The sequence below is a fragment of the Cynocephalus volans genome, chromosome 2 (genome assembly GCF_027409185.1).
Source record: "Cynocephalus volans isolate mCynVol1 chromosome 2, mCynVol1.pri, whole genome shotgun sequence".
Classification (NCBI taxonomy): domain Eukaryota; kingdom Metazoa; phylum Chordata; class Mammalia; order Dermoptera; family Cynocephalidae; genus Cynocephalus; species Cynocephalus volans.
Window position 1 is genome coordinate 227,055,606 of NC_084461.1, and position 26,807 is coordinate 227,082,412.

A 26,807-nucleotide genomic window follows, 5' to 3' on the forward strand; every position below is an offset into this window, starting at 1 on the left:
AGAAACATACTAAATATAAACTAATAGTTTCAAAATTATGTAATCATACCATAAGCTATAAATAGGAAACAATAACAATCTACTGGAGAAGAATGCTACTATGGAAGGCAGGCATTGTATCTAAGAGCATCTCAAACAAAAGAAATGGCAGCTGTAAAAGGGCAGAGTCATGAAAGACCACAGTATGATTAATGACTTCTGATTAGAGTACAGGGAACACATCAAATATGTTTAAATCCATAAGTTCATAAAGATAACTAAGGCAAACTCACTCAATGATCACCTTTAGAAAATGCTGGGGGACTAATTGTTTTAAAAGCTGATGAGTAAATAAAAAAGAAAAAAAAAGAAAAGCTGATGAGAGGAAAGAAATTTCTATACTAACAAGTATCTCAAGATGACCAACTATTTGATGAGAAAACTCTCTTTGTAGAATTACTCTAATAAACAAAAAAGGAATGATAGAATATTATTGTTTTGGAACTCCTAATGAGGTAATGGCTCTTCTAGGCAATGATTGTTCATGGCTGCTAACATCACAAAGACAGATGCTATAAATGAGCACTGAGAAAACCTGCAGATTGAGGCCAATTACAATGTATGAACCTTATTTAGATCCTGATTTCAACAAACAAGTGTAAAAATATTATAAGAATATAAGAAAAACAAACTGATTGATATTATGAACATTAAGAGATTATTGTTATTTTTTTAGTGGGATAATGTTATGAATGTATTAGTCTGTATTCTGTTGCTTATAACAGAATACCTGAAACTGGGTAATTCATAAAGAAATGAAATTTATATTTTACAGTTTTGGAGGCTGGGATGTCCAGGGTTCCGGGCGCACATCTGGTGAGGGCCTTCTTCTTTGTACAGAGTCCCATAGCACTGCAGAGTATCACATGGCAAGAATGCAAGAGCCCTTTCATGCGCTCTCCTTACAAAGCCACCTGTCCAGACCCATGACAATCCATTAAACTATCACCCCATTACTCTGTGAAAAGGGTTAGTCCATTCACGAGGACCTAGTCCTTACAATTCAATTACCTCCCAAAGACCCCACCTTTCAAACATCATAATCAGATTTCCCATCCTCTTAATAGTTACAATAAGGATCAAATTTCTAACACATGAACTTTTGGGGGATATGTTCAACCCACAGCACTGAGGTTATGTTTAAAAGAGTTGTTCATGGCTGGCTGGTTAGGCCGGTTGGTTAGAGTGCAGTGTTGTAACACCAAGGTTAAGGATTCAGATCCCCACATTGGACAGCCACAAAAATAAATAAATAAAAGAGTTATATTCTGCAGATGCATAATGAGTGTTTGTAGATAGAATGGTGTGACATCTCAAATCTCTTTAAAATAACTGGAAGGGTGAAGGCAGTGAGGGTGTAGATGAAACAAGATGGCCATTGTTGATAATTGTTGAGGCGGGGTGATAGAACACAAAGGGGTTCACTGCACTAATCAATCTACTTTTACATATGAAAAGCTAGGGCTTACAGACCCCTCGAGTCTGTTGCACAAATTAGGTTACAAACCCTCCACACACAGGTCTGTGAGCGAGGTAATAGAAAAAAAAGGTTCTGGGAGCCGTGGGTATAGAAAAATGAATGGTTTTATTCAGATCTAGGAGCAACTGTCCTAGTGGCTTCTCTGAGAGTTCTGAGAGGCACTGTGGATCAGAGCTGTTAGTCTTTTATACTTAAGTCCACAACCCTGGACACCTGGGTGCCCATACACAACTTACCTTAAGTAGTAACAAGAAACACCTGAGGATATTTACAGCAAATGCTTGGCAAGACTCTGAACATCTGAGGGGCTCTTATATTTTCCTATTTTTCCCAACAACATATGTTTGAAATATCCTATAATACAAGTCCTCCTTTTAAAAAATACTATTTCACACCCACAGGACTGGGGAAAATTTTAAACATTTTTAAACACTGAAAAATTTTAAACATTTTTAAACATTAAAAATTTTAAACATAAATACGCAAGATTGAGGAACTCTTACACAGCTGGTGGAAGAGTAAATTAGCGCACCACTTTGAAGAACAATTTGGCAAACACAGTAAAGCTGAAGACGCACATATCATATAACAAAACAATTCCACTTCCAAGTTTCTGCCCTGGAAAACTCTTGTACACATACATCACAATATACATCGATACATCTTACAATCATAATAAGTGAAAAAAATAATTTGAAGAATATAGAACTTATGATGCCAATATGTTAAGTTTTAAAATATGCCTGAGAATAAAACACCAAATTCAGGATTGTGGTTACCTTTGGGAGGGAGGAATGGGGATGTGGTGGGTAAAGAATATGAGAGGGCTTCACTTGTGTTGAACATGTTTTATTTTTTTAACTGAGTGTGGTTACAGAGGTGTTTCTTATATTATTCAGAAATACTTCATAATATTAAAAAAAAATCCTAGAGTGCTGGCCAGTTAACTTAGTTGGTTAAAGCATGGTGCTGATAACACCAAGGTCTAGGGTTTGATCCTTTTATTGGCCAGGTGCCAAAAAAAAAAAAAATCTTAGAAAGAAAAACATTGAGAAGCAAGATTACAGATGATTTTTTTTAATATTTCTATATTTTAAAAGTATTATTGTGATTAATAATCAATGTGTTTTATTTTCATAATAATCAAATTGTTTTTGTTTGGTAATTCAAGCTTTTCTTTCACAATATTCAAACTGCATATAATGTTCCAATAGTTATATAATAATGGCCATATATCTAACATTTCAGTATAAGAGCTGACTGCAGTGATTGCAGCTGTTAATATATTAGTAGCTAAAATAAAGACATACTGTAATTTTCATACTGCTTATTATAGTGAATTATTACTAAGGAAACAAAATTATAGTAATTTTAGGTGTCAACTTTTGACCCACTGCAAATCAAAGGCCTAAGCATGCCTATAATTAGGCATATAATAACTGTTGGGAAAATACAGGAAAATGGTCAGGGCCCCTCAGATGTTCAGAATCTTGCCGAGCATTTGATGTAAATATGCACATGCTCCCAGGTGTTCCTTGGTTATTGTCTAATGTAATTTGCACATGTGCACCCAGATGTCCTGGGTTATGGAGTTAAGTATAATGGACTAACAGCTCTGATACACGGTGCTTCTCAGGACTCTCCAGGAGGCCAATAGGGCACTAGGGCAGCTGCTCCTAGCTCTGAACAAAGCCTAATAATTTTTTACCCACAGCTCCCAAGAACTTTTCCTATTACCTAGCTCGTAGATCTGCATGTGAAGGGTTTGTAACCCAGTCTGTACAACAGGCTTGAGTGGTCTGTGAGCCCTAGCCCTGTTGGTAGTCGTGTAGCTTTACAATAACATATCCCACCCTCATTTAATCCTTGTGGAAAGAATAACCTGCGTAAGGATTAACTGGTATATTAGTAAAACATGTCATTATTAAATTCACCACTAGGAGGCCCCAAATAGCACAGCAAAAAAACATCAAATTTTAAATATATATCAAAATCAAATGGAAGAGGGGGAAACACATTATCCTTAAATGTTGGTGGGAATACTTAGACACAGTCAGCCCTCTGTATCCAGGGGTTCCACATTCCTGGATTCAACCAACCTTGGATCGAAAATATTCGGGGGAAAAAAAAGATGGATGCATCTGTATTAAACGTGTACAAACTTATTCTTCCTGTCATTATTCCCTAAACGACCCAGTGTAACAACTGTTTACATAACATTTATATTGTATTAGGCAGTATAAGTAATCTAGAGATGACTTAAAGTATACAGGAGGATGGGCAAATACTACACCATTTTGTATAAGGGACTTGAGAATCCATGGGCTTTGGTATCCAAAGGGGGTCCTAGAACCCATCACCATGGATACTGAAGGACTACTGTATATGTAAATCAAATGCATAAAATTACCATGATAATGAACTTTCCTCTCTTAAATCTTTGGGTTTCTTCTCCAATGGTTTTTTTCTCTTTAGACTCAAATCTTTAAAAACAAAACAGAAAACAAACTTCTCCTATGTTGTTTCTTTGTTCTCACTTCCCATTTATACTTCAACTCACTTAACTCCAACAATTTTGCTATAACGCTTTTCACTATGGAAACTAATGACTTTCCAATAACCAAATCCAAAGGTCAGTTTTCAATCCTTACACCTTACTACCATTTGAAACTGTTTACCAATCTCCCTTTCCTGAAACATTCTACTTTTTTGATTCTGTGAGACCACCAAATTGGAATTCTTTTGTGCTTAAAAGATAGATATGTACAGGTTTATTTGTTCAATCATTCATGTAACAAATACTTAATGCTACGTGCCAGCCACTATGCTTGGTACTGGGAATGCAACAACAATAACAAGAAATGCAATAACAATAACAAGGAGCTTCTAATCTGATAGGAGAGACAAAGTGACAATTATAAAATAGTGATATGAGCTACTACAGGATTAAAAGCAGGGGTGTCCCTGGAACGGAGAATCCTGGAAAAACTCAACCCATGTGGGACTGCCCATTATCTCCATTTTTCACAGACTCTTAGGACTAGAGTTAATCACAAAATTTTGAAACTGGATTTTAATAATGTTCAGAAAAAAGGAATATATTACAGATCCTAAGTCATCCCCACTGCCCACCCCAACATAGGCCCCTGGAAAGCTGCCCTAACTGCCTCACCAAAGGAACAGTCCTGCTACAGGTAATCTCCAAAATATTTTAAAAGAATCTAAGACAGTCACTGCTTCTGTGTCCTCACTTAACATTTTCTCCTAAATGCCCTGCTATCTGACCTTCATTTCCTATCTCTATTAAGACAACAATGAAGTCCAAATTGCTAAATAAGCACTCACGGTACTTCGCCACTCCAGTTGTGAAACTCTCTTTCCTTAGTTTCTAGTCTCCTAACTAGTTCTTCTATCTCTCTGGTTTTTCTTTCTCTATTTCATCTTCCTTGGGCCATCTCTTCTTCTCATTCCATATATCTCTGGAGAATTTCATCCAATCCAATTCATTTAACTACCACATACCCAATTAAGCTTTACAAATCTATATTGAACCAACCTCTCTCCCAAACTTAAGGTCTATTTCTGTCATCACTATATTTGACAGGATCACAGTTGAATCAAAGGCAAAATTCAAAGCAGGGAAAGGTGGTGGAACACTCAAAGGTGCCACAAAGCGGCCTTGAAAGATAAGAGATCTCTCAGGACATGGGATGCCTGAGACAAAAAAAAAAGTTCTATAAAGCACAAGGTTATTTACATATAACAGTTATTTCAGTATGCCTTCACATATTTGACTAAATACCCCTGTAAGTGGCCCCCCCAAAAATTGACTAGTAAGTGGCCCTGTTAATTCAAAAAAGCCATTTAAAAAGAAGACTTCACGTATATCTAAGTCTGCTGCTACTAAATCCTGCAATTTATAGGAGTTGTGAGTGTGTGAGCAGGATAGGGTGGCGGGTGGAGAGTGGTGAGGACAGGAAGAAACAAAATATTTATCATAGCAAAATTATACAGACTGAAGAGCTAAGTTATGAACAACTAATGAATTTCAATGATTCTAGGACATGTTTGGGTATACTCTGAGGGTTAAAGCTCATTAATACCAGATGAAACTTGAAAGTACACATCCATTACCGGAGTTAATAATTACACAATTTCTCAATCTGCAGAAGGCCACTTCAGTACCCTTTATCTTTAGAGTGGTCAGAGTCTGATGAATGGGTCAAAGATTTATAAAGCAGGATGAACCGTATCAGGTTTTGTCTTTGCAGAACACTGCAACTAAAAAATGCTTATTACAGAATATATGTGGTTAAAAAAAAAAAAGCTTTCTCCATCTTATTACCAACCAAAAAAACTCAGTTTGTATTAGTCCGTTTCTGTTGCTTATAACAAAATACACAGAACTGGGTGATTTATAAAGAAAACAAAATTTATTGCTTACTGTTTCTGAGGCTGGGAAGTCCAAAGTCCATCTGGTGGTGGCAACAGCAACCCAGGGATCTCACATTGCAAGATGGTGGAAGCAGAGAGAGCAGAGAGACTCTACTCTCTCTTCTTTTAAAGCCCTCATAACCAAGCCCCTGATCACCATTTTTAATTCATTCACTACTGCATGGTCCTACAATCTAATCACCTCTTCAAGGCTCCATCTTTCAATTACCATGATAGGATTTCCCACCCTTGACAATTACAGTAGGGACCAAGTTTCTAATGCATAAAATTTGGGGGACACAATTCAAGCTTCAGTGAGTTTTAGGGAACATAACTCAATCCACTGCACTGTTATAATGTCTTTGCACATCTACTTTACCAAAAACACTAAGCAATCTTAAAGTTACTCAATAGCATCAAATGACAAATGAAGAGGCAGCATAAGATTGTAGCTTTTTTTTGTTTTCCTGGTGGCCAACCAGTACAGGGACTTAAACCCATGACCTTGGTGTAATAAGGCTGTTCTCTAACCAAATGAGTTAACTGACCAGCCCCAAAGGGATTGAAATTAAAAGCACAGGTTTTGGAATAAGACAGATGTAGGTTCAAATCCCTACTCTGCAACTTGCTAAAAAATGCAAACTTGAAATTGTTGAAGCTAGTTGATAGTTACATGGGATTCATTATACTATTACTTCTATCTCTGCAAATATTTTAAGACATCCAGAATAATAAATTAAATTTATTTATCTGTCAAATGAGAATTAAGTTTCTTTATCTGTCAAATGAGAATAACATCAATTTCTATCTTACAATGAGGTTATGAGATTGCATATAGTAATTACTCAATAAATGTCAGCTTTTTATAGTTTTAAACCTAAGAAAGTACACACACATACTTGGTGACACTCACAACCCATTGTATTTTCCATCATGTTTTTGTTTTCACACATATTTTTACACAGTGGTTATCATAACATTGAAATAATTTTGTATCCTGCTTCAATCCATATATTGCCACTGTTTTAGGTCAATTAGTAATCTTCCTAATCATTTTATTTTTTATTTTATTTTTTTGTCTTTTTCGTGACCGGCACTCAGCCAGTGAGTGCACCGGCCATTCCTATATAGGATCCGAACCCGCGGCGGGAGCGTCATTGCGCTCCCAGCGCCGCACTCTCCCAAGTGCGCCACGGGCTCGGCCCTTCCTAATCATTTTAATGCTAGTTTAATATTTTAATGAATCTCATTTAGTAAACAATTACTGTCTAATTCAATAACTTATTTCTAACATGTCACTACTATAGATGTTGCTGCAATAAATTATTTGGTACATTTAGCATCACTTTTAAATTATTTTATTATGATAAAATCCCAGCTATGGAATAACTAGGTCAAAGATGTATAACTTTTCATGGCTCTTAGTATTTGTTATATTGCTGTTTGCAAAAGAACTGAACAGTTTATAATGCTACAAACAATGGCTGAGGGTGCCAGTCTTAACCACAACCTTGGGAGCATCTAAAAAGTGATTCTGTGAGAGTGCAAAGATACTGTTGATATGGATTGTGTCCCCCAAGATTTATGCTTAGTAGCTTGATCTCCACTGTGACTGTTAAAAGGGTGAGAAATCTTATTATGGTAATTGAAAGGTGGGGCCTTGAAGAGGTGATTACATTCTGAGGACCATGCCTACTGAATGAATTAATAATGGTGGTCATGAGTATGGTTTTGAGAGCTTTAAAAGAAGAGCACATGTGAAGTTCTCTCTCTCTGCTCTGCCATTTTCTGCCATGTGAGACCCCTGGGTCACTGTCACCAGCACCAAGACACTCACCAGCTGTGTTCCCTGAACTTTGGACTTCCCAGCCTCTGAAACCATAAACAATAAATTTTTGTTTTCTTACAAATTACCCAGTTCCAGGTATTTTGTTATAAGCAAGAAATGGACTATTACAACTGTTTTATTTGCATTCTCTAGTTATTGAAAAATTGAAAAAACAGCACATTTTAAATTACATTTGGATTAACATCTCTAATATATGAGGAATATGCAAGCATAGGCAGATACACAAGGTAAGAGAAAAATAGGTTAGGGAGATAAGCAGGTAAGTATCGCAGGGGAAAAAAAGTATTGTACATGGTTAGAAACACTAAAAACACTCATCCTCCTAATAAAATGAAAGAAATTAATAATTAATGAAAAAACACTTTTTACCTACCAAACTAGCAAAGATTCATTAAAAAGGTGCAGTGTGCAGGTAAATAATTTATACTGGTAGGAGTTTAAAGCAGTAAAACCTTTCTGGAGGGCAAGATGCCAATATATGTGGAAAGTCTTAAAATTCTGCATCCCTTTTGCCCCACAATTATACTTCTGGGAATTTAACCTAAGGGGAAGAACATCATATGCCTTCTCACAGATTTGGCTACAAGGATGTTCATAGCAGAATTGGTTATAATTAAAGAAAAGTGAGGAAAATATGCGTTGATTGAGATCTAATTCAATAAATTCTGGTACATCCAAAGGCAAATTATACAGCCATTTAAAATTATGAAGAATATACACTGTCATACAAAAATTTTTTCTTAGTATACTAGTAGGTAAAACAAGTGAAGTACAGAAAATTATATGGAAAGATTTCATTTTATGTATATACTCACATCTGAAAGAAACAGTATTCAGTCTACCACTACTTACCTTAAGACTAGAAAACATCTTTCTCCTATGTAAGAATATTAAAAATATATACACGTTCTCCATGATGGATGATGCAGGTGGTGGTAAAAAAGAAACAGTTCTTTTGTGCTTTTAACCTCATTTAACCAATCCAATTTGTTATCTTAATTCATTTGTGCTAACAAATACCACTGAGTACTAATACCCACGTACTATGCACATTCATACTAAACTCCTTACTCTTAAGAATTACTAATAGTCACTAGATGCTAGTATTTAAAGTGATGGAACATTTCCACATTTTGCGTGACTTATGAAAAAATATATTATTTGTCCCTCAAGAACAAAAGTAATTGAAGTTTAAAGCTATCACTCATTCTAGTATCTTGAAGTAATAGCTACTGAAACAAACCTGTGAGCATAAAATTGATTTCTTAAATCTTCTTGCATAAGTTTTGATATCCCTAGTAATTGTCTTTGGCATTCAAGTGAGACATCTGTAGTGACTTCATCTCCATCTAAGGTTAGTGCGGTGCAGGTGAGCCTCTTATTCCTGCTTGCAATACAGTGGAAATTTCTCCCTGTTACCCCCTATTTTAAGGCATTTCCCTTCTCCCAGTAAAGTCCAAGCATTTAAACAGGAAGTGAACCATAATCTAGCTGGGGTTTTTTTTGCCTTAAGAATACAGTGACCAAATATTCTGATTTGTCCAGAACAGTCCTATTGTAAGTATGCTATCCTGGTGTCCCTGCTGAGTCAGTTTTCCTTTTCACACTCAGAAGTATCTCAGTTTGGAGATAAATTATATAGTCATCCTAGTTCAGAATCAAATAAATACGTGAATAAATGTTCTATTAATGAAGAGTGTGCCTAATGCATTTTATCACAAATATTATAATAGGAACAACATAGGTAAAGGGAAATACTCTGTTCATTTTTCCCGTTAAAATGTTTAAATAACAATGAAATACTAATTGAAATAGGTTGAACTGTGCCTAAAAATTATAATATGCACTTAAGAATCTCAAGACAGAGATAACAATTAAATGAGGCAGGAAAGAGAATTAACCTGTGCCTGGTAACTAAGGGGGAAAAAAAAGTCAGGTTGTCAGGTCTGGATAATGAAGTCATAGACAATGGGATAAATCTTTTCAGATCCAGCCTTACTAGAAAATGTCTCAGACAGCCAGATGTCAATTTGTCCACAGTCACCCTTATAAGGAAGGCTGAAGAAGAAATCCCAAAGTATCACACTTCACTTACCCCTCCCCCGCACCACACAACACCAGGACTGAACTTTTAGACAGTCATCATGATCTCATAAGCAGAAGGTGGGTTCCAGGGCTCTGCCTGACTGCCAGCCCTGTGCTTGCTCTCATCTCCACCCACCTCCCACAAAAGATGAAAAACAAAACAAAATAAGAAAGGAAAAAGAAAACTTTGCTACTTCTGACCTAACATTTCTCTGTAAAAAGTCATACTCATCTCAGCAAATGGCAATTCTACTCTTCCAGCTCCTTAGGCCAGAAACCTTGGCATCACTGATTCCTCTCTTTTTGTCATACTCCACTTCCTATTTGTCATCAAATCCTTTAAAATTCATTCAGGACCAGCATAACTAAACATTCAATAATGTCTTAAGAGTTCTGTTCAATGACCACTGACAACTGTCTCCATCCACGTAACCATTACCCAGAACAAAACAGAACACTTCGAAGGACCTCAGTAAGTTCCCTCTGGTCCCTTTCTCAAAAGTTTCCCTCCTCCTCCTCCTCCACCCCACAAATATTTTCTGATTTCTAACACTGTAGAAGAGTTTTGCCTTATATTAGACTTCATATAAATCATACAACATATGGTCATTTATGTCTAAATTATTTCACTTAACACGATAGTCTTGAGATCCACTTGAATTGTATTGCTGGATATGTCTGCATTTAGTACTTTTTATTACTTAGCAGTGTCTATTGTGTGAATAAACCACAATTTGTTTTACCGCAATTTGTAGATGGTCATTTCAGTTGTTTCCAGTTTTAGGCTATTATGAAAAAGACTGCTATGAACATTCTTAAATTCATAATTTTGTGGACTTAAGTTTTCATTTCTATTTGTTAAATATCTAGGAGTGGAATTGCCAGATCACAGTACAGATGTGGAACTTCATTAGAAACTGCCAAACACTTCTCTCAAGTAGCTGTACCATTTTACATACCCACCAGCCATGTATGAGTTCCAGCTGTGTCACTTTATCCCCAACATTTAGTATCTTCAGTCTTTCTCGTTAGCCATTCTAGAGGACGGGAAATGGTATCTCACGGTGAGTTTAATTAGCATTTCCCTGCTGACTACATGATGCAGAGTACCTTTGCAAGTGCTTACTGGTCATCAGTATATCCTCTTTGGGGAAGTCTGTTCATGTCTTTTCATTTGGGTATTGCAATTCTTTATATACTCTAAATAAAAGTCCTGTGACAGATACATGTGCTGGAAATATTTTCTCCCCACTCTGTATTTATCTACTCATTTTCTTAATGGTTGGAATCTTTCAAATAACCTCCTCCTGTATTTGCACATGACATGGCTGTATACACACAAAACAATGGTTTTAAAATATGTCCATAAATTATATGATATTCTTCCCTTTAGGAGGTAGGACTTAATTCCTCTACCCTTGAATACGGGCTGGAGCAATGAATAGAATATGGTGGAAGTGACCCTGTGTGACTTCCAAGACTTTGTCATAAAAGGCATTGTGGCTTCTTCCTTACTCTCTCTCGGATCACTCATTCTGAGGGAAGGCAGATGCCATGCTGTAATGGCATTTAAGCAGTCATATGCAGGTTCACAAAGTGAAGAACTGAGTTCTACTGCCAATAGGCAGTGAAAAGCTTGTCAACAGCCATGGGAAATGAATCATCTCTCATGAGAGACCCTGAACCAGAATTATCTAGCTAAGCTCTTCCTGAGTTCCTGACACACAATAATCATAAAGTAGTAAATATGTATTGCTTTAATCTACTAAGTATTGGGAAATTTGTTATGCAGCAAAAGATAATACAGAATTTTTATAGGTTTTCCTTTTGCATTTTAAGTATACGCCTCATTGCAAATTAGTTTCCGTGTGTGGAGCTGGGGTGGTAGTTCATTGTTTTCCATATAAAAACTGAGTTACAGAAAGACTGACTTTCTCTCAATAGATTGACTTGGCACTTGGATGGAAAAATATAAATCTATTTTTGAGCTCTGCACTGTGTTCCACTGATCTATATGTCCATCCTTACACCAAGAGCACACTGTCTTGATTACTGAAGCTTTGTAGAGGAAAATAAAAGGCCTCCAACTTTGCTCTTTTTCAAAATTATTTTGGCTAATCTTAGTCCTTTGTATTTTGGTAAGTTTATAAAATCATCTTGTCTATTTCTTCAAACAAAGTCGACTGGGATGTTAATGAAGAGCACATTGAATCTACAGATCGATTTAGAGAGAATTCCATCTTAACAATGCTGCGTCTTCCAGTCCATGAGTACAGTATATCACCATTTCTCTAGATCTTTTTTTCAACCTACATGAGTAATGTTTTATACTTTTCAGTGTTGAAAGCATATCCTTAGATTTATTCACAGGTATTTGGATTTTTTTATGCTGTTGGAAATGATCGTTTTTATTTCAGTTTTTAAATTGCTCATTGCTAGTATAGAGAACTACAAATAATTATATATTGACTACGATAAATTCACTTATTTGAATTGCTTTTTGCAGATAAGGTTTTGTACATAGGGTTTTCTATGGACACAATCATATCATACACAAGTAAGTTTTACTTCCTTTCCAGTCTTTTTTTGGGGGGCAGTGGGGGGTGGTGGCTGGCCAATATAAGATCCATACCCTTGATCCTGGTGTTGTCAGCACCACATTCTAACCAAGTGGGCTAACCAGTCAGTCTCTTTTCCGGTTTTTATGCCTTGCTTTTTCCTTTTTCTTGATTTAGTATGCTCTCTAGGTACCACTAATTCAATGTTGAATAGAAGTGGTGAAAGTGAAACATATACCCAGGTTATTTTTTTAATATCTGTAGGGTCCACAGCCAGGGTTGACAAATATTTTCTGTAAAGGGACAGACATAGTAAATATTTTAGATTTGCAGATCATACAATCTGTCACAAATATTTCAGGCTATGCAGGTCATACAATCTGTCACAATTTCTCTATACTGATGATATAAAAAAGAAAAGGGAAAAGGACAAAGAAAAAAGAAAAGCATCCATAGGCAATACATAAATAAATGAGCATGGCTATGTTCCAATAAAACTTTACTTATGGTCACCAAAATTTGGATTTCCTGTTATTTCCACATGTCACAAACTATTAGTCTCCTTTGGATTCTCTTTGAACCATTTTAATATGTAAAAACTAATGGTAAGTCACAAGCCATAGAAGAACAAGGTGAGATGCTGGATTTGGCCTACAGGTCAAAATCTGCTTAGCCTTTTTTTTAGACCACTGATTTCTCACATTTCTTCTTTTCTAATATAACCATTTAATGCAGTAAATTTCCCTCTACACCCTACTTTAACTGCATTATTATTTGTATCATTTGTGCTTTGTACTATATTTTAGCCATTGTTATGGGATTTTCAATTTACATCTTTAATTTAATATAGCTTATCTTTAAATAATACTATACCACTTAACCTAGTCTGAGAACCTTACAACAGCATTCTTCCATCTTCCTCCTATTCTTTGCGCTACTTTTATCATACATTTTACTTTTGTGTTATAAACCACAAGATATGCAACTATTTTTGCTTTACACAATTATCCTCTTTTTATTTCCAATTTCTATCAATTATCCTTTAAAGAGACTAAAAATGAGGAACCCACACAATTATCATTTCTAGTTCTATGTATACATTCAACTTTCCTTCTGCTATCATTTTTCTTTTACCTGAACTTCCTTTAACATTTTATATAGCTCAGTCCTGCTGGCAACCAATGCTCTCCTCTTCGTTAGTCTGAAAAAATTATTTTTTGAATGGATTTTTACTAAGCACAGAACTCTAGGTCGACAGCTTTTATTTTTCTTTCAGTACTGTGAGGACATTGCTCCATTATCTTCTAGCTTAAATAATCTTTGTGTCTGAACCTTTTCAGACTGCTATAACAAAATACCATAGACTGGGTGGCTTATAAACCAAAGAAACTTATTCCTCTCAGTTTCAGAGGCTGGAAGTCTGAGATCAGAGTGTCAATGTGATTGGCTTCCTGTGAGGGCCCTCTTCCAGGAAGCAGACTTCTCCTTGTAAGCTCACATGGTGGAAAAGAGTGCAAAAGAGCTCTCTGGAGTCCCTTTTATAAGGGCTCTACCCTCATGACCTAATCACCTCCTAAAGGTCCCACTTCCTAATACCATCACTCTGGGGGCTAGGATTTCAACCAGTGAGTTTTGGAGTAACACAAACATTCAATCCATAACACTCAGCTTTGTTCCACTGTAAGCAATCCTTTTCCTCTGGCTGCTTTTAAGAATTTCTTTTTATTACTGTTTCAGCAATTTGATTATTATATACCTAGGTATAACTGTAGTTATGTTTATTCTATTAGGGTTCATTGAGTTTCTTGAGTTGAGGATTTATGGTTATCATCAGATTTGGGAATTTTTCAGTCACTATCTCTTAAAATGATTTTGGTCTAGAAAAATCCAGACCAAAATTCCCCTTTTCTAGAACTCCAATTAAACATATGTTAGACTGCTTGCTATTGTCCCTCAGGTTACTAATGTTCTATTAATTTTGCTTCAGTATTTTTTTCTCTTCGTGTTTCAATCTGAACAGGTTTTACTGCAATATCTTCAAGTTCAAAGGTCTTTTCTTCTGCAGTGTCTAAACAGCTGTTAACCCCATCCAGGAGGGTCTTTTTGTTTGTTTTTCATTTAGATATTGTATTTTTCATCTCCAGATATTGCATTTGAGTCTTTCTATCTTTCAGTTCTCTTCTAATATTCTTGTCTTCTACCTTCTTGAACATATGGAGCACATTTATAATACCTGTTTTAACATTCTTGTCTGATAATTCAATCATCAGAATTATTCATGATTCTGCATTTATAGGTCTCTTTCTATTCACTGTTTTTTTTTTTCCTGGTTATGGGCCATTTTCCTGCTTTGATTTACATACACAGTAAACTTTTATTTGATGTTGAACACTTTAATTGCTGGGTGTTGGATTTTATTGTATTCTCTTAAAGAGTATTAGACTTAGTTTTGGCACATAATTGAGTTACTTAAAATCAGTGTGATCCTTTAAAAACTTGCTTTTAAGCTTTGTTAGGAAGGGTTTAGAAAGGCCTTTCATCTGTGGCTAATTTAACCCCACTCCAACTACTCCAACCAATGCCTCATGTATGAAACAGTCTCTCCACTTCACCTAGTGAAAACAAACTATTCCCAGTCCTGTGTGAGCTCCTGGAATTGTTCAGTGTATTGATTTTCAGTATGACTTTCTCCAGCATTGTGGAGTTTTACATTTTGAATGTTCAGATGAGTATCTAACCAAAGATTCTAGAGGAACCTTCTATACATCACCAGAGATCTATTCATTTTATCAATTTCTATGTAGTTCCCTCTGCTCCAGTTTTCTACCCCACAAATTCTAACTGCCTTTACTTCTCCAAACTCTCCTGGGCTCTGTTTGGGTTCCCATATTCTGTGCCACAATCTGGAAACAGCATATAGGCAGTATGTTGGGGCATCTGTAGGGCTCACATTATTTCTTTCCCTTCTCTCAGGGATCACCGTCCTGCACTGCCTGCTGTCCAATGTCTGAAATCATTGTTTCATATATTTTTGTCCTGTTTTCCAGTTGTTTATGAGACCAATTATCATACCAGTTAATGCTGCTTGGGCAGATGTACTAACTTTATAGTATTTCTCTTTGTGTTATTTCTTAGTGGTTGCGCTAAAGATTAAAATACACATCTTGAAGTTACTACAGTCTACCTTCAAATAATAGTACACTACTTCACAGAGTAAGAAACTTATGACAGTATAATTCTATTTCCCTCCTTTTGTGCTCTCATGGTTCTATACTCTACTTCTATGTATGCTGTAATCCCCACATATACTGTTAATGTCCTTATTTTGTCTTTATTTTTGAAGGCTATTTCTCTGGATATAGAATCCTAGGTTGACTGTTACTTTTCTTGGATGTCATCCCACTGTCTTCAAGATTCCATTTTTTTCTCGTGAGAAGTTAGCCATAATTTATATTGATTCTCTTTGATTCTCCTGTTGCTTGTAAGATATGCTCTGTCTTTGATTTTTAGCAGTTTGATTATGACATGCCTAGGTCTGGGATTTATTTGTTGGCATTTGTTTGTTTGTTTGGTTGGTTGGTTTTTTATATGACCTGCTTGGAGTTTCTTGAACTTCTTGAATTTTTGAGTTGGTATCTTCATCAATTTTAGAAGTTCTTGACCACTGTCTCTACAAAAATGTCTTCTGCCACATTCTCTCCTCTCTCTGAAATTCAAATTACACATATCTCAGGCCATTTGATATTATCCCACAGATCAGGAATCTCTTTTCTACCCTTCCCTGCTTTTTTCCTTTTTCTTTTCTTTTATCGATTTGGATATGTTCTATCAATCTGCCTTCACATTCACTGATCCTTTCTTCTACTATTCAGAAGTTGTTAGGCCCATATAATGCATACTTCATTTTTGCTATTGTATTTTTCATTTCTAGAATGTTGATTTGTTTCTTTGGCATAGAATCCATGATTCTACTCAAAATCCCCATCTTTTTAAGCATGTTGTTAACCTTTGTCATTAGATCACCTAGCACTTTTTTCATAATTATCTTAAAATGTCTGTCTGATAATTCTACCATCTGGATCATTTCTGGGTCTGCTTCTACTGACTATTTCCTCTCTTGACCTTTGATCACATTTTCTTGCCTTTTCTTATGTCTTGTAATTTTTTTTTTTTTTTTTTTTTTTTTTGTGGCTGGCTGGTATGGGGATCCAAACCCTTAAACTTGATGTTAATTAGCACCATGCTCTACCAAATCAGCTAACCAGCCAGGCCCTATCTTGTAATTTTTGATTACACACCAGACATTTTACATAAAAATACATTACCAATTGAAGTTAAGTAATAATTTACATCCAGAAAGAGATAATATCCCTTTTCTGTCAAGCCATACAAATGGGGTCTGAGTCAATCTAATCTGTACTTGAGCAGGGTGTAGGCTTTGATGTACTTTTAGGTTGGCAGTTGGTCACTGGCTTCAAATATTTAGAGAGGAGGATCAAGACTTTCACTTTAGTAGGGTCTGGGATCTGACCCAGGAAGGAAAGACTACAGAGATCTGCCTGTGCTTCATAGCTAAGTTACCAGTTTTTAAAACTATGAGAGTGCTTTACATGTATACTAAAATTGAATATTAAGTAAATGGATGGCAGATGGTGGGAGCCAGATTTTTCACTGCCAGAATGGAAGTTTACAGATAAGTAACAGCAGGAGGTTAGAATTATCCATATGTTAAATATGAACTCAGCTTCAGCTTAATATAGATACAAATGGGTACACATAGAAATAATTATAGATATGTGTATATACCCATGTTAGTATACAAATATATATTTTCTGGCTCTGTCAGCTGAGAGCGCCTATAAGCAATGACACCCCAGCAGCAATGAGCACATCTAGCACTTATATCTTGGTTTCTCCATTTTCCAGTAAAAGCAACCAAGGCTCCCTGTAGAAATGGCTGATTGTCAGACTAGGCAAGGAAATATACAAGATGAACCTAGGGCATCTTATAATATCAGAAATGAAGGAAGTGCTCACCAACTCACATACACGCAAATGTACGCATTGATGAGGGTATGTAAGAGAGTCATATCAACTGAAAAAGCTCCTCCAATGGCCAAAACTAGAACAATTTGAACAAAATATATAAAGCAGTAACTGGATTATAACCCACAATATACAATAAGTATCCTTGAGTTCGTACTAATAATTAAAAAAAAGATTGAAAAATAAATAAATGCAGGAAAAGAGACAAATCTCCTATACAGAAGAAATCCAAATAATTAATGTAGACAATCTGCCCTTGAAGAGGAAGAGTATAATTCCCCATTCCTTAAGTGTGGGTTATATATATGTAAGTAACTTCCTACCAAAGAGTACATACAGTACGTAAAGGGCTGGTCGGTTAGCTCAGTTGATCAGAGCATGGTCATACAATGTCAAGATCAAGGGTTCAGATCTCTGTACCGGCGAACAGCCAAAATAAAAAAAATAAAGAGTGCAGTATGTTAAACAGAAAGAAAAAAGAGTAACTTTACAGTAGAGAAAACTGACCAACACTACCTTAACCAGATGGTCAAGGTCAACATCAGTATCATTGATTGAGAATATCAACATCATTGATAAGTCATGTTGACAGTATGTCCCCTTAAAATGATGTGATGAAAATGGCATTTAACCTCAGTGGTCTTCCTCCCCAAACCCCAAATCTAATCATGAGGAAAACACAAGACAAATACCAATAGAGGGGAATTCTACAAAATACCTGAACAATACTCCCCAAAACTGTCAAAGTCATCAAAAACAAGAGATGAGAAACTCAACTGCCACAAGTAAAAGAAGCCTAAGGAGATGTGACAACTAAATAGGATTCTGGATCAGAAAAAAGGACTCTGGGTAAAATTAAGGAAATATAAGTAAAGTGTAGACTTTACTTAATGCTGATGTATCAACATTAGTTCATTAATTATAACAAATGTACCATGCTAACATAAGGTGTTAATAATGGAGCAAACTAGGCATGGAATAAATGGAAATTCTCTATACTATCCTTGCAAATTCTCTATAAATCTAAAACTATTTCAAAATTAAATTTCATTTTTTAAAAAAGAACAACTATAGGAGCTCTTGATCTCTCTTCTTTAAGCACAACTGCCAGGATTTGGCCTGCTAGTGTATTAGCCCATTTCTGTTGCTTATAACAAAATACTTGGAACTGGGTAATTTGTAAGAAAACGAAATTTATTTATTGCTTACAGTTTCAGAGGCTAGGAAGTCCAAAGTCCAGGGAACACATCTCAGTGAGGGTCTTCAATAGTGGTGGCTTTATGGCCACACAGGGGTCTCACATGGCAGAAAATGGCAGAGCAAAGAGACTCCCCTGTGCTTTCCTTTTAAAGCCCTCAGAACCATGGCTATGAACTAGGTAGGGTACAGCCCTTACAATCTAAACACCTCTTCAAGGACCCATCTTCAACTACCATGATAGGATTTCCCACCCTCAACAGTTACACTGGGGACTAAGTTTCAATGAGATTAGGGGGACACAATTCAATCTGCTACATTCCACCTCTAGCCCCCCAAACTCATGCCCTTTTCATGTACAAATACATTCATTTCATCCTCAAAGTCTTAACTTATTTCAACTCAAAAGTCCAAAGTTCAAAGTCCCATCTGTGAAATCAAAACTAGTTATCTACTTCCAAGAAACAATGGTAGGACAAGCCTAGGGTACATATTCCCATTTTAAAAAGGGAGAAATAGGCCAAAAGAAAGGGGTAAAGGTCCTTAACAATGCACAATTCAATCCACTACAGCTAGAAAGCTCTTTGCTCTCCAGTCCTACATCTTGCTTTCTGCAGCTCAGGTGCTCTCTTTCAGCCCTGATCCTCTTCCTCAGACTTCCTTCTGGAGGGCAGCTTTCCTACATTATGTGAAGGCCTGAAATGATTTAAAGGAATTTCTTTCACCTCTCCTGCCCTGTCTTCAGTCCTTCGTGACTGAAAACATGGACTGCCAGAGTATGGGGTAAGGATCATCTCTAGCTCTTTCCCTGTCTTCAGCCTTCCAGGACTGAAAGCCTGCAGTGCCTTTGCTGGATTTCTCTTAGCAATCCCGCTCTACGTCCCTTCCTCCACCCCCTCCCTTCTTAGGGTAGTTGCGCTACACTTAGGAGAGGTTCTTACTACCCCTGGGCATTGAGCTGGAAGGTGGATGCATACTTGCTCTTCGGTGCAACAGGAGCTGAGTTCCTCAGAATTCTAACATGTCACAACAGCCCCCATGTGGCCATTAAAAGTCTGATAGAAGTTTGGCTGGCTTCTCTTTCCACCCCCCATCTGTGGCTGATTCCTCTTCCTGGGGCTGCTATCCCAGAGTAGCCATGGGTTTCTCCTCACTATGAAGGTTTCATTACTTTCTGGAGTTTGATTCATTTAGGTTTCCTTGTGTCCTAAGCTCCTTGACGGGTTTTTAAAAGTTATAATTCCTTATTTAGCTTCTACTGGTTTTCAGGATAAGAATGACAATATCTTCTATCTTTGTACATCTGAAGAGAAAGCAGAATTCTTTCCCCAGACTTTTGATGGTTCACTCCCCCAGTACATTAAGGTCCCTGCTTAAATATCACCTCTTCAAAGAAGGTTCCCTGATCACCCCATCTAAAAAGTCTCACCAGATTCCAGGTAGCCTTCATCCCCTTATCCTACTTGTCTTGTCTTCCACTGCCCTTATCTGTATCTGAAATGTCCTTGTCTCAATTTTTTACCTGTCTCTTCTCCTGTAAGTTAGGTTCCATAAAAAACAGGAATTTCATTTTTCTTATTTATCAGTATGTCCCTAGTTCCAGAACAATGGTAGGGAGCAAATGTGATTGTTTAAGAATTATAAATTATTTTAGCTTGTTTTGAAACTAATTAACTAAATAGAAAATTACTGTTGCACTTTACGAAAGAAAAAGTACTTTTATGAGAGATTAGGAGTTTTAAAGTTTAAAAACAAAAGAGAACTTGTGCTATTGGTGCCACTCTGTCTTTATGCAACCTAATATGTTTTATTACATAGCTTTTTCCAGCTAACTCATTCTGTGCACATTTACTGATTCCTCATTTCTTACTATCAACTATCTATTCTGAGCAGGAATAGATGCTCTTCACAACAGAATAAGAGAGTTAGCAATTCCTCTCAATGAAAAGTAAGGACAACATTATTCATTGCTTGCTAATTACCATTCACCTTTGTTGTAGTGATCTAAATGGCATTTGGAAATAGCATAACACTAAAAATTAGAGGCAAAGGAAAATAAAAGCAATGTTTTGATGTTTAGCTATAAGAGAAAGGGCTGCGGAAGGGAGAATGAAAATAAGTAAAAAGGAAGAATTTAGATGTTGAAGAAGTGAAACAATACACTTAGGATTTCAAAGATATAATTTTAAAACATTCTCCTCAGATTAAGGAAGAGACCTAAAGCACAAGCTAACTAATCTTTTAAAAGAACAAGGCTGGCTGGTTAGCTCAGTTGGTCAGAGCGTGGTGTTGGTAACACAAAGGTCCAGGGTTCAATCCCTGTTACCAGCCAGCTGCCAAAAAGCAATAAAAAAGAAACGAAATACTAAAAACTAAAAACTAATTAAAAATTAGTTTTTTCAACTGCTAGTAATTTTCTGTCTGGAGATAAGTGGCAAAACTGCACATAAAGCAATACAGTTAAACAATACAACCTTGAAATCAGAACTCAGTGCTAATCCTGGCTCCACCATTTTCCAACTATGTAGCCTTGGGCAAGTTAACCACTCAAAAAACAGCCATCTACTTCATAGGGTTTGGGGGATGTTTGACCCATTCAACAAATATGTGAGTACTAAATTATTCAGGATTGAACAACGAACAAGTTTAATGAAGATAATTCATGAAAAAGACTGAGAATACTATCCGGTTTCCAATAAGAGCTCAACAATACTATAAAAATCATTACCTCAAATATTACACAATAGGATTCCTTGCATACACTTAATAGAGAAATATATTCTTTAATCATAAAAAACAAGCTATCAGGAACAGGAATAGCTTTTTGATTATGGTTATCAGTGTAACCACATTTATACAAGTTGGTCATCCTCATTTTCTGTCATTAATAATTTCTTATTGGTCTTGCATAAGCCCTTTTGTCATAATACCATTTATTGGGGGGGGCACCTAAAATTAATCCTTTGAAAATAACCAGGTAAACAAACACAAATGATATCATTTACCATCTATTATCTTTACATTGCAACCATAAAATACAGATGAGTTCAATGACAAAAAAAAAGTAAATAGCACCTAGAAAAAATATTTGCAAATCATATATCTGAATAGGGTTTAGTACTAAGAATATACAAAGAACTTCTATGATTCAACAACAAAAAGACAAGCCAATTAAAAATGGGAAAACAACCCAGTGAAAACAAACATGGGCAACGGACTTGAATAAACATTTCTCCAAAGAAGATACACAAATGGCCAAGAAGCATTTAGCAATGTCATTATTCAGTAGGAAAATACAAATCAAAGCCACCAGATACCACTTTACACCACATTAGAACCGCTAAATGGCGGGGGTGGGTGGGTGAGAGAAGTAGTAGAGTAACAGGTTTAAAAGTATGTTGTTATCTACTCTAAGTGAATCACTGTGCAGTATGTGCATGTATTGAAACAACACACAGCACTCCACAAAAGTGTACAATTAAATGTTAAAATAAAATTTAAAAAAATAAATAAAAATGGAAAATAACAAGTGTTGGCAAGGATGTGTAGAAACTGCAATAGTTGAGCATTGCTGATGGGAATACCTGATACACTAACAGGAATATCACTGTGGAAACAGTTTGGCAGTTCCTCAATAAGCTAAACAAATAATTAACATGGGACTCAGTCATTCCACCCATAAGAACTGAAAGCAAATGTTCAAACAGATATTTGTACACCTGTGTTCACAAAATCTCTATTTATAATAGCCAAAAAGTAGAAACCCAAAATTCCATCAACTGATAAATGGATAAACAAAATGCGGCATATACCCAAACAATGGAATTTATTCGGCCATAAAAAAGAATGAAGTATTGATTCATGCTATACCATAGATGAACCACAAAAACATTATGCTAAATGCAAATACGTGACAAAAAGCCACACACTGATTGATTCCATTTATATGAAATATCCACAATCAGAAAATCCATGGACATAAAGCAGACTAGTGATTGTCAGGGGCTAGGGGAAGGGGAGAATAGGGAGTGACTGTTTAATGGGCGTGGTGGGTTTCTTTTCGGTGTGATGAAAAAGTTCTGAACTACAGAGTGGTGATGGTTGCACAACACTGTAAATGCACTTAATGCCGCTGAATTGCATACTTTTTATGATTAAAATGATAAATCTTATGTGCATTTTACCACAATAAAATAAAAACATAAATAAATGCTTAAACGACAATAAAAAAAAAGGTAGAAATAGGTTCTGGGTAAAGTTGAGCTTACTGTTATCAGCACCATGCTCTACCAAGTGAGCCAACCAGCCAGCCCTAATATGGTATTTTTAAGGTGTTATATTGTGAGAGAGAGATATATATATATATACTGGTTTTCATCCATAGTTCCTAGCTTCCCAAGGCAGGACTCTAATCTTTCCCTGCCTTTCCATCTTGGAGCTGGCCATAAAAAAATTCTCTGAGGGCCGGCCTGTGGCTCACTTGGGAGAGCATGGTACTGACAACACCAAGTCAAGGGTTAAGATCCCCTTAACGGTCATCTTTAAAAAAAAAAAAAAACTCTGACCTAACTTGTCTCATTGTAGGTTGATAAGACCCCCATTTCAGGAGGGGTCCTGCCCCAACCCAGGAGGAAGGAATGCTGCACAGAGAAGCCAAGAAGAACCTGAACAAACAGGCCTTGCTGGGTTTCCCCACTCAGTCTATCAGTATTAGATAATACCCTATTTGTCCAATCACATTTCTACATGGTTGTCCATACCTCAATCATGCCTACATAAATAAAGCTTCCATAAAAACCCAAAAGGACAGGGTTCAGAGAGCTTCCAGATAGCTGAACATGTGGAAGTTCCTGGAGAGTGGCACACACGGGGCGGGCATGGAACCTCTATGCCTCTTCCCCCATACCTTACCCTATGCATCTCTTCATTTGTATCCTTTGGAATATCCTTTATAATAAATGGATAAACATAAGTAGGTGTTTCCATGAGTTCTGTGAGCTGCTCAGAAAATCAATCGACCCCAGGGAAGGGGTTGTAGGGACTCTGATTTATAGCCAGTTGGTCATAAGTACAAGTAAAACAACCTGGAGTTTGCAATTGGCATCAGAAGTAGGGGAGGGGGCAGTCTTGGGGACTGAGCCCTCAACCTATGAGATCTGATGCCATCTCCAGGTGGAAAATATCAGAATTGGATTGACTTAGAAGACACCCAGTTGGTATTCACTGCAGAACTGATTGTTTGCTTAGTATGAAGGGAGAAACCCCCACACATCTGGAGTCAGAAGCATGTTGTGAGAGTGGGAGGCAGTGCTTTTTCCCTCTCATAAGGCACAAACAAAAGTTTGAAAGCTGGAAAACAGATGGATAAATGGTAACTCACTTAGTAGATCCAAAAAACCAGCAGTGTGGAAAGCCAAAAACCAACCTGACCAAGTCCACTGAATTCTTAAAAGGCTCAGGAATTGGTAATAGATTGGTAACCTCTCTAAAAGCAGAGGTTAAGGGAGCATTAATAAGGAAGCTGGTTGAAAGCTCTTTCAGAAACAACTCAGTCTCTCAATGCCTTCCTAAATTCTGTGTGGTTGGGTTGCTATGATTCTGCCTCCAAGGCAAAATTCCAGAGGATTATTCTCTGAAGAGGATTTCAGAGAGAGGGACAAAAAAGACATTGGTGGTGGGAGGCTTAATGAAAACAGGCAGATTAAGTAAACATATATCTGAATACCGAAATTCTCATGTCCTGCTTCCTCACTTAGCTCCCGGAGCACTGGAGATTAGAAAGACCCTTCTCCTTTCAGAAGATGACATGAAGAGCTCCCTAATAAACAGCCCAGCCAGATGACCCTACAGTGAACAAATAGTCAACAAGTACCCATGATGCATTCCGAGTTCCAATTAACTTCTAGGGCCATACTTGCTGGCAGACAAGGATCACCACTCATCTCAGGAAAGGCTCTATCACAAACAAACCAAACCAAACCAAACCAAACAAACAAAAAACCAGTAAACAAAGCAAACAAACGGGGGGGGGGGGGGGGGGGAGATAAAAAGGAAGAAAGAAACTTAAAGAAAACGTGGACAACGTAGAGAGAAGAAAATTCAAAATCTGAAAAGAATTTTATACCCTATAATTAATCTCCTTGGAGAGATAACAGAAGATATTCTATCCATTAAAAAAATAGGATACTTTTTTTTAAAAGCCCTTGGAAATAAAACTTTAGGAAATTTATCAGAAAAAATAAAGAATCAAATAGATGGTGATAAGAAAAAAAATAAAACTGTAGCTCCTGTCAAGATAATTCAGCATCTGTACAATGGGGGCTCTAGAAGATAAAACAGAAGGGGGAAAAAAATCAATGAAATAATTCAAGAAAATATCCCAGAACTAAATGATGGAGGTTTCCTAACTGAAAACACAGCATGCAGAGCATAATGGATTAAAATATATCCATATTAAAGCATATCATTTTGAAACTTCAAAACGGTGGAAATGAAGAGAAGATCCTACAAGCTTCCAGAGAGAGGTAAATAGGTTACCACAGATGAGGCATCAGAATGTTTTTGAACTTTCAGCAGCCACACTGTAAGCTAGAAGACAATGGAGCAAAATTATCAAAATTCTGAAGGAAAACGGTTACCATTCTGATGTGATATACAGCGAAACTATTAATCAAGGGTGAGAAGAAAATAAAGGTATTTTCAAAATGCAAGGTATAAAATATTTGCCTTCCAAAAAGAGGAAGACATAGGACAGTGGAAATAGAATATTCAATACAGGAGAAAGGAAAAGAGAATTCCCAGAATGATAACTGGGTACTATGAGAAAACAGAAACTACTCCAGATTGGAGCACTTTGCTCTGGGAAGGACTTCAAGTTGATGGAACTGACAGAATAAGTGATGTTGAAGAAAAAAAAGGAAATTTGGACAACTGGTAGAAACTGTTGGGTTGAGTTAATGATAAGGACATAGAAAATCATGTAAACAAGTTATATCCTAAATGCAAGCAACACAAGCAACATCAATTCAAGCATGTTACTTGCAAAACCACAGGTAAGGGCCGAGCCCGTGGCGCACTTGGTAGAGTGCTGCGCTGGGAGCGCGGCGACGCTCCCGCCGCGGGTTCGGATCCTATATAGAACTGACCGGTGCACTCACTGGCTGAGTGCCGGTCACGAAAAAGAAAAAAAAAAAAAAAAAAAAAAAAAGAAAAAACCACAGGTAAGTACCAAACAACTAAGAGTTAAGAGCAGTTACCTATGAGTAGAGGAAAAGAAGGTGAGGGCTGAGAGTTACTTTGTTTACAATCCCCCACAAACCACTTGACTCATTTAACTGTGTAACTTTGAAAAAAAAAAAAATGAAGATAACAAATGTGAAAGAGGGGAAATAAGGTGCCTAGAGATTTCCCAAGGGTATAAAACCCAACTTGGCAACTAAACCTGACCTCTGGAAACTAAGTCTAACAAAATTATCCTGCAAAATAAAAAAATAATAATAATAAATAAATGAGTTGAGGGAAAAAAGAGAGGAAGAAGTAACATTACTTTTATAATGTCATAACTCTTGCCAAATGCATAACATCAACAGTAGAAATTCTTGGGTTTCTGTGCTTCTGTTCCCTAGTCTGTAAAGTATGTGGTTATAACAGCATCTTTCTCATAAGATCGTTATGAGACCCTGATTCCAAAATCAGACAAAGACACAACAAAAACAACAAAAAAGCCACTAAAGGCCAATATACTTGACGAAAATAGACACAAAAATCCTCAACAAGATATTAGCAAACAGAATACAACAGCACATCAAAAAGATTATACACCATGATTAAGTGGGATTCATCCCATGGAGGCAAGGATGGTTCATGTATTAGTCCGTTTTTGTTGCTTATAACAAAGCACATAAAACTGGGTAATTTGTAAGAAAGCAAAATTTTTTGCTTACAGTTTCAGAGACTGGGAAGTCCAAAGTCCAGGAAACACAACTGGTGAGTGTCTGCCTTGGTGGTGGCTTTACAGCAACACAGGAGTCTCACATGGCAGAAAATGGTAAAGCAGAGAGAGATAGACTCTCATGTGCTCTCCTTTTAAAGCCCTTAGAACCACACCTTTGACCACCAT

The 26,807-nt window shown here is 36.6% G+C and overlaps 1 protein-coding gene across 9 annotated transcripts in view; it reads right to left on the reverse strand.

Moving 5' to 3' along the window:
- SHLD2 (shieldin complex subunit 2) overlaps positions 1–26,807 on the reverse strand; it is a 100,767-nt gene that overhangs the window by 46,567 nt on the left and 27,393 nt on the right. Inside the window, exon 1 of one of the 9 annotated variants that reach the window (XM_063086127.1) lies at positions 813–900. The exons of the other annotated variants lie outside the window; for them this stretch is intronic. The gene's annotated coding sequence lies outside the window, so the exon portion shown is untranslated. Of the gene's footprint in view, positions 1–812; positions 901–26,807 lie in introns of those variants that run through there. 9 annotated transcript variants of the gene reach the window in all.